The sequence below is a fragment of the Rattus rattus genome, chromosome 11, assembly GCF_011064425.1.
Source record: "Rattus rattus isolate New Zealand chromosome 11, Rrattus_CSIRO_v1, whole genome shotgun sequence".
Classification (NCBI taxonomy): Eukaryota; Metazoa; Chordata; class Mammalia; order Rodentia; family Muridae; genus Rattus; species Rattus rattus.
The window spans coordinates 88803185-88822645 of record NC_046164.1 but is presented as its reverse complement, the minus strand read 5'-3'; the positions used below and the strand labels follow the sequence as shown (position 1 = coordinate 88822645).

General features: G+C 46.3%; 1 protein-coding gene across 1 annotated transcript in view; it reads right to left on the bottom strand.

Annotated features, from left to right (window-relative positions):
* Positions 1-17625, bottom strand: part of Sertad2 (SERTA domain containing 2) — an 83699-nt gene extending 66074 nt beyond the window's left edge. The window contains exon 1 of the mRNA XM_032916056.1: positions 17483-17625. The gene's annotated coding sequence lies outside the window, so the exon portion shown is untranslated. The remainder of the gene's footprint in view (positions 1-17482) is intronic.
* Positions 17626-19461: the final 1836 nt, after the last annotated feature.

The following is a 19461-nucleotide window of genomic DNA, read 5'->3' as shown; positions in this document are numbered from 1 at the left end:
GTCTTACAAAGCTATGCCATGAACAAACAGAAAACCATCATTGGGGAAGGATCCACCTGAAAGCAAGAGAGCTCGCAGCTTACGGAAAAACTGCACTTTCATTTTTCAGGTCGGTGTATGTCAGCTGAAATAAAACTGGGCTGGTCCGTCCTTCTGTCCATCCTTCTGTCTACCCTTCCCTCCCTTAGTTCTTCCTGGAAACAAGGTCTCACTCTGTAGCCCAGCCTGACCTTGAATTCATGGCTACTCTCCTGCCTCGACCTCCCAAGTGTAAATTTCAAAACATGCTGAACGTGTGAATATGACTGAGCCAGCGAGGCACACACTGTGAGGAAGTAAAAGCTTTTAACTTTACACAGATGTAGAGCTTTAGTAATAGGCTATAAACCTGGAAACGTTAGGGGTGGCTTGATTGACTGGGTGTTCGCTCAATGGAAGTATTCTAACATTAACTTCTATTGTAAGAATGATCTTGAAATACAATAAGATGATTATTATAAGTTCAAGTGCACATTCTGGGACAGAACATCGTCTTTTATGTTTGTATACACATGAGTGTGTATCTACATAAAATCACACCTGCATGAGGGCAAACAGGGAAGGTTCAGGGGTTGAGGGGCTGTGACTGGGCAACTTCTTCAATGTCCTCCTGTCTTTCACCATCACTGCACAGACTTCTCAATCTCTGACGCAGGGAAGGCTCCCCAGGGAAGGCCACCATGCCACCCTGATCTCACACGTCAGACTCCACTCCAGGGTCTGTGTAACGGTGTCACGTGCAGGGCAGCACTACTGGTTCTTCCCATCCTCGGCCTCACGCTGAGTGGGAGTCACAGGAATCACTACACGGCCTGGGCCAAGGCCAGCCAGGCAGCACACGCCCACATCCTCCTCGCCATCTAGAGAGGCTGGTCTGGTCACTGCATGCATGGCTCACGACAAAAATTCTTCTTACTTACACATAAAGCATGCTCTGTGCTCCTACATGGAACTGTGTTTATACTCTCCCAAAGGGTTCCTTTCATCCCCCAAAAAAGTCTGACAATGGGAAGATGAAATTTAAAGAAGAATTCAGACAGAGGAGTCAGGAGTTACAAGAGGACTACAATGTCAACATCTAATCTCAACTGGCTATTTTGCATCTCTCTCTCTCTCTCTCTCTCTCTCCCTCCCTCCTCCCTCCCTCCTCTCTCTCTCTCTCTCTCTCTCTCTCTCTCTCTCTCTCTCTCTCTCTCTCTCTACACGCACACTCCAAATGGTGATAGAATCTGGCCAGCAAAATCTTGCATGCTAACATGGTGGCGCTGTGCAAGGGTGGGTAGACTAGAGTAATGAGCTTTCAGTCCTATGACCCAACACCTACTCTCATCCAGTCATCTGCACATCACCCACTGCCACTGTCCGAGGCTCACCCCTCCTTCACAGCCACTGTCCACAGCCCACCACACTGCCCCACCACCACAAACACTGTCTGAGGTCCACACATGCCGTGGCTACCACACTCCATCCCACCCCACGTTCACACAGCCTTTTCTTCAGAAAAATATGTACACAGAAGCCTGCTCCCAGTCCTCTGTCTACAGAAAGACACCTCCCCTGAGTCTGCTCATCATCTTCCTCTCTGTGTCTGCACCAACTTGTCAAATTCCTTAACACAAGTTGAAGGCTCCCTCACCTGCTGCACCTGTTTTGTTTTGTTTAACCCCCTTTAAATTTAGAATCTCTCTACTCAACACCACTGAAAAGCAATTACTGTATTGCCTTGAGGTGTCCCATCATGAAGGCTTTCTCTACCACATTCCCCTCTCTGATCTGCTTCTCCCTTCTCATCTCTATAACCCAAGATGCTATCTGGGACAGGATCTCACTATGGAACCCCAACTAACCTTGAACTCACTATGTAGACCAAGCTGGCCCGGAACTCACAGAGAGTCGCTGCCTCCAGAGTGCAGAAGGTAAGGGCATATATACACCGTTGCTGGGCCCCGTGTTTTGCTTTAGTGTTTCAAGACAAGATCTTATTATAAATAGCTCAGGCTGACCTTAGGCTTTCCAGTGCTAAAATTACAGGTGTACACAGTAGTACTAAGTCTAAGAAAATCCAGTTCAACAGGTATGTGCTTCAAAAGGACTTCCCTGCTGGCACTGTTCTACATTGGCATTCTATAAAACGTCTAGTGGCACGCATGGTACCTTGGACATCTTGTGGCCACTTGTGATTAAATCTCTCTACTTTAAGAGCTTTAATAGTAGCATCTCTCCTACCTCCCTTAGTCATCGGGAAGGTAGACCACACATGAGGAGTGGGGATGGAGCTCCATTTGTGTAGAAGTCTGAACAGGTGAGGTCTGGGCTGACCTTTACAATAGGCTTCCTCTAGCTCACACATATTTCAGAAGGTCCTCAGCCCTGACCACTGCTGCTGGATCTTGCTAATAGAAACTCACTTGGGAAACGGAGGCAGGGGAATCACATTTAAGGCCTGTTTGGCTACTATACATTGAGTTCAAGGCTTATCTGCTTTGTGGGGCCCTATGGAGGAGGAAGAGAAGGTCACCTAGGAGGAGAAAGTGGTTCAGACTAACAGATTAGAAGGGCCCAGACATGCGATTTGTTTTAGTTTTAATTTCTCTGGTTGATTAAATGTGTGATGGATATACACATATGGTACTCGTTAATAGTTCTGATCCCAGCAACAACGAGCACAGGGCTCATCACAGGTAAAACATCCACCCCACCTTTATAATGCCCTGCCCCTCATTTCCTAGGTCCATGTGATGCCCTGATCTCCTGGGCTCCCCACCTCAACCTGCCCTTTGCCCCAGCATCCACATGCTAACCGTTCCCTGCGGCCTTCACCATGCCAGGTGCTCCAGGGAACAGACTCAACCAGATGCCCGAGACGAAGCACTGTCTAGAGTGATCTACACTGCATAGTCAGTTATACACTCTCTTCTGGTCTGAGGGCTCACTAGGGTGGATAAGCTGAACGGTATTCTGAAAGGCAGGTACAAAAGCTCCCATTTTTAGAAAGTAAATGAGACTTAATTTGGAAGTTGAAGCAAACTGTCTGAAGGTCACAGGGCTGGAAAGTGGTATATCCCCACTTCTGCCTCCTGGTCTATGACATAACCTCTTTGCTGTAAGTTAAGGCCTTGTGTTAGGCTGCACACCATAGTGTATATGTCTATAATTTCAGCACCTAGGAAACTGAGGCAGAAGGACTTGCTTGGAGTTAGAGACCAACCTGGGCAAGACCTTACCTCAAAAAATAAAAACAAAACCCAACAACAACAAAAAAGCAAAGCTCTGCTGCTCCAAATGTCATGCAGTTCGGTTACGCACACGTCAGTCAGCATGTGACAAGGGTGAATTAGGAGAGCAGGAGCACCCCAGGGCTGAGCGAGAGGGCAGGACTGCAATGTGATAGGATGCAGTCCTCTCTGGAGTCCCCTCCCTTCCCCCACACCCACTCTGACTCCCTTGGCCACCACAGTGGCTTCTGCAGCTGCAGCCCAGGCCTGGCTGGAGGGGCACCTGGGGCAAGAGACACAGGCATTTGTAAGGAGGGGCTGCTTACGATGCCGACGCATTAGGAAAGGCAGGGTTCGCAGGTTCATTTGGATTTCTGCTATATTTAACGTGTCAAACACTCGGGCTAAGACCATATGCTTACAAATGATATCATGGCTGGGGTTAATAAGGAAAGTACTCACTGAAAGTAATCTGGGTCCTGGTTGGAAATACAGGGCCTTCCTAGCCTCAAATGTTACCTATCCATGGGTGACTCCATTCGAGCATGAGAACTGTGGAGGCTAGAGTCAGCGTCAGGCATTCTCATCAAGTAAAGCACTCATCACCGTATTTTGTGAGTCAGAGTCTCGCCCACTAAATCTGGAACTAAATTTGGTCAGAATGGCAAGATGGCAAGTCCAAGGGTCCTCCTGTCTCTGCCTTCCTGGGGCTAGAATTCCAAATACTTCAAATATGCACTGACATCCCAGGCTTTTTATGCAGATGCTGGGGATTTGAACTTGGGTCCTCGTGCTTGCACTTTCCCCACGCAGCCAGCTCTCCAGCTCCTAACAAGAACAATTCCTAAGTTTTAAATCAAAACAGAAGTGAGTGTGGAGCCTCTGTAATGTTAAGCACTTAGGTGGGTGGCTAAGGCAGGATTGCCATAAGTTCAAGGTCAGCCTGTGCTATATAATAAAGAAGAAAACACAAAGACTGACTACACTGAAGCTTTCTAAGCTGCCAACAGGGCCTTCGGTCTGCACTGAGGTGCGTGAGCAAAGGTTTATTCTCCATGTCTCCACTGCCGAGATGATGGTAACATGTGGAGGATCTGTGAGGAAGGCCGTGGACTTCCCATCCTCCTGCGCTCCCATCAAGGACATCATCTCAGGCCAGTGGTGGCACTGGGGAGGCAGAGGCGGATGGATCTCTGTGAGTTCAAGGCCAGCCTGGTCTACAGAGTGAGTTCCAGGGCAGCTGAGGCAACAAAGAGAAACCCTGCCTTGAAAAAGAAACAAAACAAAAAACAAGAAAAGAAGGAAAGAAGGAAAGAAGAAAGAAGGAAAGAGAGAGAGAGAGAGAGAGAGAGAGAGAGAGAGAGAGAGAGAGAGAGAGAGAAGAGTGTCCTCGCATCCTTTGGTGGTGGCTCCCGGTTTAGGTGCAAGAGTGCGTGCAGGTATTAAAAGAATTATCCTCGTGTAGCTGCAAGCTAGACAAGGGCGCTGGGCTTTGCTGTGTGGGGAGTGGTGTCCTAGAGCTCACTGGTTTAGGCTGTGTAGGCAGTCTTCACCAAGGTGCCAAGAATCCCCAATAACACAGCGAGGAAAGTTGTTAAAACGAATAAAATTCTTTTATAGTTTGTGTAATTCAAAACACGTTTCTTCCATGAAAAAGCACACAGTATCACCAGAACCCTAAGGTGCCCTCCTGCATGCATGCCATCCTGCAGGGACTCATGCATGCCTACCCAGTCTGCAGGGACCTCGGGCACAGCAGCCATGCAGGCCCTCAAAGCAGCGTCCTGAGGGTGAGACAGAGCCTGTGGCTCCCTAGACTCTTTCAAGGGGCACACAGTCAGACTGTGATCATAATCCTGATGTACTACTCTTTCAAAGTTGGAGTTTCAAGGGCACACAGTCAGACTGTGACAGATCATAGTTCTGACGTACTCTTTCAAAGTTGGAGTTCTGAGCAGGTAAAAGGGCTGGGGCCTCACGCGGGCAAAGGTCGGAGAACCACGGTTGCATATCCTTCATGTCCACGTCAGTGACCGTCAAATGTTCAGGTAAGGACAAGTATTACTGTATTACTCCTCCCTTGGAGCATGAATCCTGACTATCCTGTGTGGTGAACAAGAGCTCACATAGCAAGCACTGGAGTCAGTCAAGGTCCACAGGCCTGAAAAGCCCCCCGCCCTGGTCGGCTCTGAGCAGATGGCGTTTGTCAAGCAAGGGCCATTTCTGCTCACCAGCACGACAGTCATATGCCTGGTGGTTAGTCCGACTTGAAAGGAAGGCAGAGAGTTTGGGTGGCAGCCATATAATCCAGGCCTGTAAGTGCAAATGAAAACTCGGGATGATTTGCAATTGCCACCCTGAGCATGACACCTCAGTGGAGAAGTTAGCAATGTGACATTTTAATGCTGTGCAATAAAGAAAGTCAGCTGTGGGAAATCCTGCATAACTCACTAAATCAGTATTTTCCAAATAATCAATGGACGATATTCCCTAGTCATAAGCAAACCCTATTCAATATTCAAGAGAAGCCACACCTACTATAGTAAATAATTAAGAGTTCAGGGACCTGGCTTCAGGTCTTGTGCTGCACCAACCTTTCAAGTTTTAATTGAGTATAAAAGGATGTCCATAACTATTTAAAAGGTTATTTAAATACTCCTCCTCCTTTCCTTAACTACATATCTGTGTGAAACCACATTTTCACCATGTTCTTCAACCCAAAGAACTGCCTGAATAGAAAATCGGGTATGATTATCTAGCTGTCCTCTACAGGGACGCTGAACAGATTTGCCACTGAAAACTGACATGATTCTCACAGCAATGCTGAGTGGCACACTTTAGTCACAGCACTCAGTGGCAAAGGCAGGTGGATTGTGTGAGTTCCAGGCTAGCTGAGGATCCTATCTTGGGGGCGAGGGAAGGGGAGGCAGGGATAGGGTCAGGGCTCTGTGTTAGAGTGTGCCCCTAATATGCTCAAAGTCCTGGGCTGATCCTAAGTATACCAAACAAAACACTGTTTGCATCAACACCATATTTTAGTTGGTTTTTCCCTACCAGGCACTGAATCCAGGCCTCAAACATGCTGAGCAAGCCCTTCTACTAAGCTACACCCCTAGGCTCACAATTGTTTAATGGGAAATACTTAATGGTTTTATTTGTTAAAATGGTAGGTAGCAGATACAATTCACATTTAAGCTCTTTGAGGTCCTCTGAAATAGATGTTAAGTGTGAAACGAGATCAGAGGGCAGGAGAAACTGCAGCATAAGGATCAACCCAGGACAGTACACCAAGCTCTCTCCACTCAGGCCGAGGACACACCCATCTGTAGTTCTTTAGATATTCTGAATGCAAGCTGCTTATTATGTGGGTTCTAAATACTTTCCTCGATCTGTTTTTCAATGAATAAAAATTAATCAATACTAGTCATATTTATCCATCTTTCCTGTTCTGATCAATGCCTGCTATGTTTTGCTTGGGAAACCTTTCCCTCCTCCTATATTAATCAGACAGTTAGCTCCACAGTCTCTGACTGTGAGCAGCAAGAGACTACCTCTCCTCCTGCACCCTCCTCCTCCTCCTCCCTGCATCCTCTTCCCCCTCCTCCCTGTACCCTTCTCCTCCTCCTCCCTGCATCCTCTTCCTCCCTGCACCCTCCTCCTCCCTGCATCCTCCTCCTCCCTGCATCCTCCTCCTCCCCTCCTCCTCCCCTCCTCCTCCCTGCACCTCCTCCTCCTCCTCCCTGCATCCTCCTCCTCCCCCTCCTCCTCCCCTTCCTCCTCCCTGCACCCTCCTCCTCCTCCCCCTCCCCCCTTCTCCTCCTCCTCCCTGCATCCTCTACCCCCCCCTCCCCCCCCCCTTCTCCTCCTCCTCCCTGCATCCTCCTCCTCCCCTGCATCCTCCTCCTCCCCCTCCTCCCCTCCCTGTACCCTCCTCCTCCCTACATCTTCCTCCCCACCCCTCCTCCTTCCTGCACCCTCCTCCCCCTCCCCTCCTCCCCTGCATCCTCCTCCCAATCCTCTTCCCTGCACCCTCCTCCTCCCTACAACCTCCTCCCTGTTCCCTTTTCCTCCTCCTACCTGCACCCTCCTCCTCCCTGCACCCTCCTCCTCCTCCTTGTATCCTCTGTTCCTACAGTCATGACTGCCAAGCTTCCATATCGTCTGTCAGTGCAGCTAAATAGATGGAAAGTTAGGGATCCAAATGCTTCCACAGAAGATAAGTTAGAGACCACCCATCTTCTTGAAGCACAGCTGTGGTCAGACAAGTTGGCTATCACTCTTGTTGCCATTTCAAGAAAGCTGTGCAGGAACAGAAAGCAGGCTGGGGTAGGGGTGGGTATGTGTCACCTCTGTGTCTCAGTACGTGGGGAGGGGAGGCTGGCAGCACAGGACACTTGTATTTTGGGGAGGGGGATGGAGAGGACACTTGCTGCTCTTGCACATGACTGGGATTTGGCTCCCAACACCCACATGGTGACTCACAAGCATTTGTAACTCCATTTCCAGGGAACTAGATGCCCTCTTTTGGCCTCCTCTAAGGGCACCTAGTATATACATGGTGCATATACGTACAAGCAGACAAAACACCCATAAACATAAAAATGAAATCTAAAGCAATATTCAGAATATTCCTCAGTAGGAAAAGGTGCTGTTACATCACTACAGAAACTCAGAAGGACAATGGTGTCACGCATCACTCTCTGACAAGCTAGCATCTCTGCACAACAGTCATTTCTTCAATTCAAAAATGCCCACAATAGGGGCTGGGGATTTAGCTCAGTGGTAGAGCGCTTACCTAAGAAGCGCAAGGCCCTGGGTTCAGTCCCCAGCTCCGAAAAAAAAAACCAAAAAAAAAAAAAAAAATGCCCACAAGATACCAGCTGAACATGGAACTTAATTCCACTCTTAATGTCTAGCACAGAACTTTTCAAACTACAGAAACAAGTTGTGAGATCAGCAGGGTAGGTTACCATTAGCGTTATCTTTACCGACCACCACCGATCAGTATCGGTGAAGACCACAGTGCCCAGAACACAATGGGGTGAGTATTGATTCGCAGTTTTTTTCTTTTCAGTCAAACTTGTGTATACACACATGCCTCAATGCAAAATGCATTATTTACTACAAGTCTCTGTTTAGGCATCTGAAAGGCACTAGAACCTTCAAATTGCTATAACATATATTTATAGGGATTTCCTCCCCTTTTTTTTTTTTTTTTTTTTTTTTTTTTTTGGAGCTGGGGACTGAACCAAGGGCCTAGCAAGCGCTCTACCACTGAGTTAAATCCCCAACCCCCACCACCTCTTTCTTATCTAGGGAAATGCTTCCCACTTAATAGCCATATGGCTGCAAACACATATTGCCATGGTTCCACACAACCCTCACATCTTCCTAGCCCGTGGTCTCAGCCTTCCTAGTACTGAGACCCTTTTACAGAGCTCCTCATGTTGTGGTGATTTCATAGCTGTAATGCTACTGTCATGAATCGTAATGTAAATATCTAATATTCAGAATATCTGATCTGCCACTCTGAAACTGTAAGCCAGCCCCAATTAAGTGTTTTTCTTTACGAGGTACCTTGGTCATAGTGTCTCTTTCACGGCAATAAAACTCAAACCAAATTCCATTTTGGTCTTCACTAATAAAATTAAATAAAAGACATCTGAGGGTAAACTTTAAAGTCTCTTTAGCAAAGTTCATTTATATATACACTATTTATATATACTAGACTGTATATATACTATTTATATATACTATACTATATATACACCATTTATATATACTAGACTATATTACACTATTTATATATACTAGACTGTATATCCACCATTAATATATACTAGACTGTATGTACTCCATTTATATATACTAGACTATATATACACTATATATACTAGACTGTATGTACACTATTTATATATACTAGACTGTATGTACTCCATTTATATATACTAGACTGTATACATACCATTTATATGTACTAGACTATATATACACTATTTATATATACTAGGCTATATATACACTATTTATATATACTAGACTATATATACACTATTTATATATACCATACTGTATATATACCATTTATATATACTATACTATACTATATACACACTATATATACTATATATACACTATTTATAATAGTCTTTTTCTGCCTCTGTACTGATTGGAATCATGAGGTAGCAGACAGGTAATACAGAGACCACTGCCAAAAGAATAGCTGGGTTTTTTTTTTTTTTTTTTTTTTTTTTGGTTCTTTTTTTCGGAGCTGGGGAACGAACCCAAGGGCTTTCGCTTTCTTGGTAAGCGCTTTACCCCTTAACTTAATCCCCAGCCCGGGTTTTTGTTTTTTTAAGAAAACCCCAAAGCACTCTGTCCAGTTCTTCGGCCCTGTGATGGCAGGGTCCCTGGATAATAACTGGGTACTGCTGAGGTGTTTGCAGTTCACGGCAGTGGAGGCCATGAGATAGGAGAGAATGAAAGCTGTACATTTGGTTTCTATACAGTAGGAACAAAGACAGAGTTGAGCGTACTCTAAACCAGGCCAGGAAACGAAGCACTGGTTTTTAAACTAAAGAGAAATACTCTTCCTCTAAGCATGTAACAAGCTTCCTCCGTATGTCCTATTGGATGCCAGGCTGCCTCTGAGATGTGTAACCCATCTGATTCTGTGTATATCTGAACGTGTCGTGCAGTGACTGGCCTTTTACACAACGTTGTTGGCTCCACTCTGGAAGAATCTACCAAGAGACACAGGGTGGGATTATGTGATATTCTGTGAGGATATTGGCAAAGTGTTCTCTTGTAGGACGGAACTTGTAATTACTTGATCTGTTCCTCATACTCTATCAAGTCGGTGCACCTTGGAGACCACCCAAGTGGTGCGGCACATCTCCAGAGGGTCACCAGAGCTCCTGAAAGCTATACTGCTTGCCGACACTGGCTCTTTAGAAATGCATTCCCAGGAATGACAGGCCAGCATCAGAGCTTTGATAGCAAACATGAGAAGCATGGTTTTCTCATTTAAAATACTGAAAGCTGGGAATGGTGGCACTTGCCTAGAATCAAAGTGCCCAGGAGGTAGAGGAAAGGTCAGAGGTTCAAGGCCAGGCTCAGCTGCAAAGTCAATTCCAGGAGTTGCTAGCCTAAAACTCACTAGGTGACCCAAACTGATCTCAAACTCAAGATCTTCCCACTCCAGCTTCCCAAGTGCCAGAATTAGACCGCCATACTTAGGAAGATGGGCTGCCTCCTATGTGTCTTCTGAGGCTTTCATACGGCAGAACACTTAGCACTAGGGCCATTTCCCACAATACCCAAACGCAGCATGGCAGGCTGCTCACATTTCACAGGGACGCCTGCAGAAAGCTGAGGAAACTTAGCTCCCAGGGGACCCCTTCACAAGAAAGGGCTGAGGGATTGGGCCTACCAGAGCCCATGTACTTAACTGAAGCTTCTACGCATGCACGTGTGTGTGTGTGTGTGTGTGTGTGTGTGTGTGTGTGTGTGTGTGTGTGTGTGTGTGTTCCATGGGATCCTACAACCTCTTCTGGCTTGTGTAAGTACCAGGCATATATACGTGGTACGTGGTACACAGACAATTTACACACATAAAATAAAAATAAATGTCAAAAACAACCCGTTTTAAAGCCGAGTGTGGAGTGACTGAGGATCAACAGTAGAAAACTTGCTAACAGGCCTTAGGTTCATGTCTACCACTAAAAGTAAACATAAAAAACTCTTTTTTCCCTTTCCCTTTTATTTTTTTCTTTAATTTTTCAAGACAGTGTTTCTCTGTGTAGCCCTGGCTATACTAGAAATCACTGTAGACCTCGACGGCCTCAAACTCAGAGATCCAACTGCCTCTGCCTCCCAAGTGCTGGGACTAAAGCCATGCAGCACCACTGCCTGGCCAACATGAAAACCTCTAATGGCCCCTACGTTTACTCCGAGAAGTGGCATGGGCCCTCTTTTTATTCCATTGTTAAGGTCAAAGTTTAACCAAGATGCTGCCACTTGACATGAAATGGCCACCAAGGTGGACTGTGGCTTTCTGTGGATGGAAGGGAGGACTAGGAAGTCAGGTTATCCATGAGCTGGTTCCCAGAATAGCAGAGGGGATTCTGGAGCAGTGTGGTTCTAGACAAGCTGTAAATCTAGAACCCTAGGATCTCATTTCTAAAACAGGAAGACAATACTTCACAAAGCAGCTGTTGCTGAAGTGTTTATACAGGAAAACGTTCTGAGAGCACTTAAAACTGTAATGTTGCAGGGGGCCCGGGAGGGGCTCGGTGGAGAGGCACAATGGTTGTGCGTGCCCGACAACCTCAGTCCCCAGAACCCACCAAGAAAGAGATGAACTCCTGACAGCTGTTCTCACACACACACACACACACACACACACACACACACACACACACGTGCACACACACACACACACACACACACACACACACACACCATGACACCTTATATTTTTTTTTTAAATGGGAAAGAAAATTTAAAAAATCATTCAAATCTCTTATATTACTTGTATTTTTTCTCAAAAATAGTATTTAATAGTTTTAATATAATATCTTACTTAATTAAGGATTAAAATTAAAATTTTCTGTGTTCTACTGTGGGTCAGACAGCAAGATCATTTGCTTACACATTACAGTGGAAGCACCATTTGGCTCTCGACTGCAGTGATCTAACTTGGCCTCCGTCCAGAACTATTTGTTTACAATTATAACAGTTGCATGCATAGCTGAAAATGTCCACTGCTATAAAATGATAAACTGGGACACTGTAGTAATCTTTTTTTTTTTTTCCCCTTTGTCATAAAGAAACACCTAAAGTCGTCTGGGACGGATCCTACGAGCACAAGTATGGGTTCTCCCGCCCACAAGGTAGGATCGGGCACTTTCCAGGCTGCTCTTAGCTGCGTGGCCACGCCCTTCACAGCAACTCAGGCCCCGCCCCAGCCGCCAGAGGACGCCCAGCCCGCAGCAGCCGCACTGCACAGTTACCGGGTCTCTGCTGAAATGAATCTTTGGCTGGCAGCTGTTGCTGCTCCTTTTCTTTGTCATTCAGAGAAAGAAGTGGAAGGTGGTGAGCACTGACTTGTGTTCTTTGTCTGGGCCGGGTGTGTGTACTCCGCCTCTACTCTTTCAGTCCGCTATGGATTTAAAAACTGGTAGTATCCTCTTCCAGAGCACAACCCCAACCCCCAACCCCCACCCACGTTAAAAGAAATAAAATGTAGAATAAACAATCCTTTTGGTTCTGGTAAAGTTATTCAGTAAGATAGGTTTCTTTTACTCTGAAATGCGCTTGGATACTGTGAATTATTATACAGATTCCAGTTAAGGTTGCTAATAAATTATGAGTATGATAGTTATATTTAAACGCATTTTCTGAGTACCTACTACGTGTCAAAGTTCAGTTTTGAAAGTAATGTATAAATTAATAATTTTGGCATTTTTTTTTTTTATTTTTTTGAGAAGGGTCTCCGCCAAGGTTGGCCATGCGCCTTGAACTTCTTCTAATCCTCCTGCCTCCAGCTCCCTAGTGCCCTGATTACAAGCACGTGTTACCATTCCCTGTTTTATGTGAGAATGAGGATGGAGACCAGGGCCTGGCGTGTGTTAGAAAAAGACTTTTAACAACAGAGACCTATATTTGCATTTTTAATGGATAGGATTTTAAAACATCGTGTTAAGGATAAATGAAGTCAACATTAATTTACATTCCCTAAACATGTACTCAAAATCAAGTAAGCCGGGGGTCCTGGCTTTCTTGTTGCCATCTGCACAGTTTACTGTAGTTAGTCAACACCTTTCAAACTGCTTCTTCGGTTTCCTCTGTCTGTTTACTCTTTCTGTTTTTGTTTTGGGTTTTGTTTTTCTGAGCCAGGGTCTCTCACTGGCCTGGAGTTCATCAGAGGCTGCCATGCTGGCAGTCTGTGAGCTCCAGGGAGCCACCTATCTCCCCTTTCCTGAGACTGTGAACACCACGGGTCGCCTGGTTTTTTGTTTTGTTTTGTTTTGTTTTTTGTTTGTTTTTGAAATGTGGGTTCTGGGGTGCGGGTGGGGTGGAGAGGTGGCTCAATGGTTAAGAGCAACTACCGCTCTTCCATAGAGTTCAGTTCCAAGCAGCCACAGCCAGCAGCTCGCAACTGTCTGTAACTCTAGCACTATGGGTTCAAACACCTCTGTGGGTACCTGCCTGCCCATGGTACACATAAAATTATGTAGGCGTGTGCACACACACACACACACACACACACACACAGTAATTTTTTAAAAAGGAAACAGAATGTGGGTTCTGGGGATTTGAACCCGGGTCCTCTTGCTTGCCAGCAGGCACTTTGCTGACTATAAATCACCCCGGCCCCAACACGTTCCATCTTTTCCTGTGCCCTTCAGCTTCTTCCTCCGAGAGAGAAATGCTGGACACTTTCCAAACCTTACTTTTGTCTCCACCAGTTAGCAAGAAATTAAGTTCACACCCTTAGTTTTTCGTAGCTTTCAGAGGCAGAGTAAGCAATAAGGCCACTGTCTTAGTTAGGGTTTTCCTGCTGCGAACAGGACCATGACCAAGGCAACTCTCATTAGGACAACATTTAACTGGGGCTGGCTTAGGTTCAGAGGTTCAGTCCATCATCATCAAGGCAGGAACATGGCAGCATCCAGGCAGGCATGGTGCAGGAGGAGCTGAGAGTTCTACATCTTCATCTGAAGGCTGCTAGCAGAAGACTGACTTTCAGGCACCTAGAAAGGGGGCTTAAAGCCCATGCCCACAGCGACACACCCACTCCAAGGCCACTCCTGCAAATACTGACACTCCCTGGGTCAAACATATTCAAACCACTACAGGCATCATTGTATCAATAAATCCTCTTACTCCCTGGTGAGTATTGACTTACTCTCTGAGCTTCAGACGACTCAGTAGCAAAGAGCTATCCCCGTGTCTACAGGTTCCTTGCTGTATATGATTTTAATGCACGAAGTCTTGACAGGGGCAGAGGGGGGCATGGGAGATGGTGGGAGGAGCCTCATCTTCCCACAGTTTAAATGGGAGAGGAGACAGCACCAAACAGCTAACAGTTACTGTTCTACACAAGGTTCTCAACAAGTAAAAGGCAGGAGACCCAAAGTATAAAGCGGGTAACTCCAACATCAGAGGTCTGAGCCCAGCCTGGACAACAAAGGGTGGCGGTGTGTGACTTTAATCCCAGCACTCAGAGGCAGAGGGCTCTCTGAGTCTGAGGCCAGCCTGGTCCACAGAGTGAGTTCCAGGACAGTTAGGGCTGCATAGAGAAACTATAAAAACAAAAACAAAACAAAATTTAAAATTTTTTTGAAAAAAGAACAAAAGTGGGGGAGACACCAAGGGTCTATATCTGAGTTTCTGTCGTTGGTACACTCCTAAAATAAGAATAGCCACCAATGTCTAGCTTGCCGTGCTGGCTTGTTGTTTGGAATGTGTATGAAAATCCAAGGACAAGTACTGTACCTTTAAAACTTTTAAAGGGCTACCACAGTATTCCCGACTTTACCCAATTACTCAGCATTGCATTTGCTTGAGTGCACCAGAAGAGAGCCAGGCCCTTCATGGCTCTGAGATGGGTCCTATCACATCCCGGCCAGGCCCTCCACAGCTCTGGGATGGGTCCTATCACATCCCAGGTGACGCCAGGCTGCTGTTTACAGGACGCAGGCTGCCAACTTCCACCGAGCCCAAGGTGGCAAGGGCCAGGCTCCCTGCTGCATGTGAGCAAAAATGGACTCTATGTGGCACAAGTACACGTACACTGAGTCATATTCGGGAACACGATAGGATCTCTTGGTGTGTGTGCACCACACTTAACTTTTCACACATCACTGACATTAAGCAAACCGATCTAAACACAACTTTCACTTTTGTTGTTGTTCACTACAATAACAGAAGTAGAGAACTGTCACACAAACTTCATCCTTTATTTAACCGTGGGGAGACTTCTTAAAGCAGACATTCTGGCCTTTACAGAACCCTCCTCCAGGTTCTGCAAATATTCACTAAGGAGAATTATGAACAAACTTCAAAGCAGGTATATATTTTGGTCTGGTGATCATGTTTTAGTTTTATAACAACTTTGAAGAGTCGCTAGGGCTAAATTTATACTCAGTTCAGGAAGCAATCGCTCATGTACCACCACACGCTAACCGAGTCCACTGAGGGAGAGATTTTGTTACATTTCTTACTTCCTAGGAAGGAAAAATATGGCTTATGAACATCCGCCCATTCATGAAATTCCCTGACAGAAAGCAACCTGTGTTGCCGGTTAGAAGGGCAAGAGGAAAATGGGCCATGGCCATAACTTCCTTCAAGCCCCCCACCACTTCTGGGGCAGCAATCCGATCAAGACCAGGAAGTGGATGATGCTTACAACCTGGGATGAGCCTGCTTCAGAGACTCACCTAAACCCTAACGCTTACACACTTAAGAGACATGGGAATGCTATCAGTGCTGAGCACACACTTACTTTCTTTTTTTTTTTTTTTTTTTTTTTTTTGGTTCTTTTTTGGAGCTGGGGACCCAACCAGGGCCTTGCGCTTCCTAGGCAAGCGCTCTAACCACTGAGCTAAATCCCCAACCCCACACACTTACTTTCTAAGGATATCTAAACTAGGGAGAAAGAATGGGTCAGCAACAAGAGGAAGCCAGGGAGTCCCATGTTTCTGCTCTGGCTCTCGCTGACTGGAGCAAAGCCTTGGCTCAATACTTTAGCTGAGATGGGCTTTATTGTCAGCATCTGAGAAATGGGAGCGGGAACAGCAGATGCTATTTTACAGTTTGCAGAGGAGCACAAAGGCGAAGCTAACAAGTAGAGTTTTATACAACATCACACGACAGGAATTACAAACAGAAGCAGGCTGGGGTGCTGCCTGATACTGGCCAACTCCTCTGAAGGAGGAGAATCTGCTAAATAAGTAGGAAGTGTCATTAGCACTTCCTTCATTTTATAGTTAGACACAACAACAGTAGCACAGAAACATGGCAGCACTTCAAGTTTGCCAGGGTCGCCTCCAACAAGTAAGACTATTTCACAACACCCAAGAACCTTGATGGCTGCCCTAGTTCCTCCTGAGATGAACCCCAGAGACTGATGCCAAAGCCTTCACAGAAATATACAGACATAGCTTGAAAATGGCTGTAACCAGTCTTACGGCTTCACATAGTAATGGACACCTGCAAGCACCCTCTGAACTATGTCATTCATAGCTTTTGCTTATGGAAACAAATGTTTATATAAGGCAAAGCAGTCAACTCGCTATTGACAGCAACAGGCATGAGGGACAGGAGCACAACACAAACCAAACTAACGGACACGCTCACTCACTCTTTATTATCACACTAATTCACTTCCGCACTTTACTCCCGCTTGCATCGCACTCATTCTTAGTCCCCTTCCTGACTTAAACACTTTACGGGGGGACTCAGCACAGTGCTGGCCACACAGGCTGAGTCTGGTCCCCAGTAGTCACGTACAAGGCCAGCGCATGCCGGAAGTCCTAGAACAGAAGGCCTGCCAGCCAGCCCGCCTCGCTGACACATGAGTGAGTGTCAGTGAGAGACTCTGTCACGAAAAGTGGAGAGAGCCCATTAGGAAAGACACCTAGAGAATCACGCTCTGGCTTGCGCATGTATGCACTCATACATGCACATGTACACGTGCGCACACAAATTCTAAAATTGGCTATTTGGATCTTTTGTTTCCTTTATGTTTAGCAATCTGACATTCTCCTTATAAACCATTTAGAGACATACATGAAAAGACTAGGAACATCCGAAGCATGGAAATTATAATCAGATTGACCAACTGTACAGTTTCTGCTCGACGCCCCACAGGTGAATTACTTCAGCCAGACCATCCCCTGCCGTCTCTACGCACGCTGCTTCGGAAGTCACAACACACGACACTCGGTGACTGCCCCTGCGGAGCGCAAAGGAGTCCAGGAACGAGCTGCCTTCACACCCATAGGTGACTGCAGCCCTGAATCACTTCAACATAGCTAATAAAAGACTCTGTTCCAGTTCAGTGGCTGACTCAACAGAGAATTCCTTACTCAAACCGTCTTCCTAGTCATAGAAGAACAAATCTTCCAAGTGCATCTTGCTTTGTACCTGGAGCTAGCTGGAATGCCAACCATTCACAGTGAGGAACGACTTGGCAGGTGTGAAAAGGCATTACTTACAGCAGTGATGCCGATCAGCGCAGGAATGACGGACATAAGACGAACGATCCAAGTGCAGTACGGCAGACCTGTAGGCCGAAAGCCACAGCACTCTGTAAGCTGAGTCAGGAGAGCCGTCTGAGCCAGCCTGGGCTATGCGGTGAGACCCTGTCTCGGAAAACAAAAAACATCTTAATGAGGACGCAGCTCAACTCAGTGCTTTCCCAGCATGCTCAAAAGCCCCAGGTTCAAACCCCACACTTTAACAAACTAAGCACAATAGTGCACACCTGGAGCCCCACCCCTGAGGAGACAGAGCAGGAGGATAGGACGTTTAGGGATATCCTCAGCTACACGGCAACCTTTAGACCAGCCTGGTATATCTGAGACCAGGTCTTTAAAAAACTCTTTTAAAAAAAACCTTATCCACACAAGTAACAAGTATTCAATACTGAAGTCAGAAACTATGCGAAACGATACAGTTAACGGCGCCAAACACGCACGGGGGTACTAAGCACCTCTTCAACATCCCCGCAAGGTCCTCAGCCCATCTCTGCTTCATCATCACGGGCGGGACGACGGTCCTGTGGTTACGCAGGAGAATGTCCGTGCTCTCAGGAGCTGCACTGAGAAACTGACTACAGACTGTCACGTCTGAACTTTCAACTACCACAAGGATGGTGTGAGCCGGCAGACAGAGCGAGGAGAGCAAGGCAGAAAGGTTATGGCTGAAGGTTCATAGCCACCAAACCTAGGGAGACGAGGAGAGGTGTTTGCTGAATGATCCTTTCAGGTTTTCTCCACATTTGAAATGTGTGGTTGTGGGTATGAAGTTAGCACATACCATAATCCCAGCACTCAGGAGGCCAGCCTGGTCTACATAGTGAGTTCCAGGGTAGACAGGGCTACATAGAGAAACCCTACCTCATTTAAAAAAAAAAAAAAAAGGTTGTTGTGCAGGGAAATAGAGCTCGAGACAGCACTGTAGAACATGTCTGTACATTCGAGTTACCTAGGGACTTCCAAAAGCACCAAGGCCAGGGCCTCACTCCTGGATTGTGTCCTCTGAGGGGTAACTCTGCATGTGTTCTGTTAACATGGCAGAAAGGGCTTGAGTTGTTAAGCCACAGCTCATCAACACTCTGACAGCCCAAATGCCTGAGTCAAAATTCTAATTATCTTTTTCTTGACTCTTTTTAATCAATGCGAAGTTAACTATGCTTTCAAACTCAGTGTAGGCATTAAATGTAACAATAAAGAAATGTACCCAAGGGGTTGGGGATTTAGCTCAGTGGTAGAGCACTTGCCTAACAAGCACAAGGCCCTGGGTTCGGTCCCCAGCTCCGAAAAAAAAAAAAGAATAAAAAAAAAAAAAAGAAAAGAAATGTACCCAAAGCACACACTGAATAACGTAAGAACTGTTGCATTCTGTGCACTGGTTTAGCAGTGGGATGACCCTTGGCTCCATACTCATACCATAAACAAACAAACACAACAACAAAAAACCTTGGAGTCATATAATAAGATGGATTTACTTCTTCTTTAAACAAACCTACAGAGTCTATAGCCCAACATGCACAATTCGATTTAGAGATGATAGGGGGGGCTATATTTAAGAGACATCAGCTATTTATCCCATGTATAAAAAGAGCAGGAGCTTTGGTGATGGCTACAGAGTAAGCATGCGGACTTGAATTCAGACCCCCAGCACCCAGGCAGGCCCAGGCAGTGTCTGTCTGGAACCCAGTGTTGGGGGCTGTAGTGGTGGACAGGGAGATCTGGGGGAGGGCGTTAACCAGACCATCTAGCAGAGAAAGCAAGTTCAGTGAGAGAACCCTGTGGGGGGGGGGGTAGGGGGTAGGGGGTAGGGGGACGGGGGATAGAGGACACCCAGTGTAGAATTCTGGTCTCCACACAAGAATGCATGAGTATATGTGCACGCGTGCGCGCGCGCGCACACACACACACACACACACCCACACACAAACCAACACCCTCCC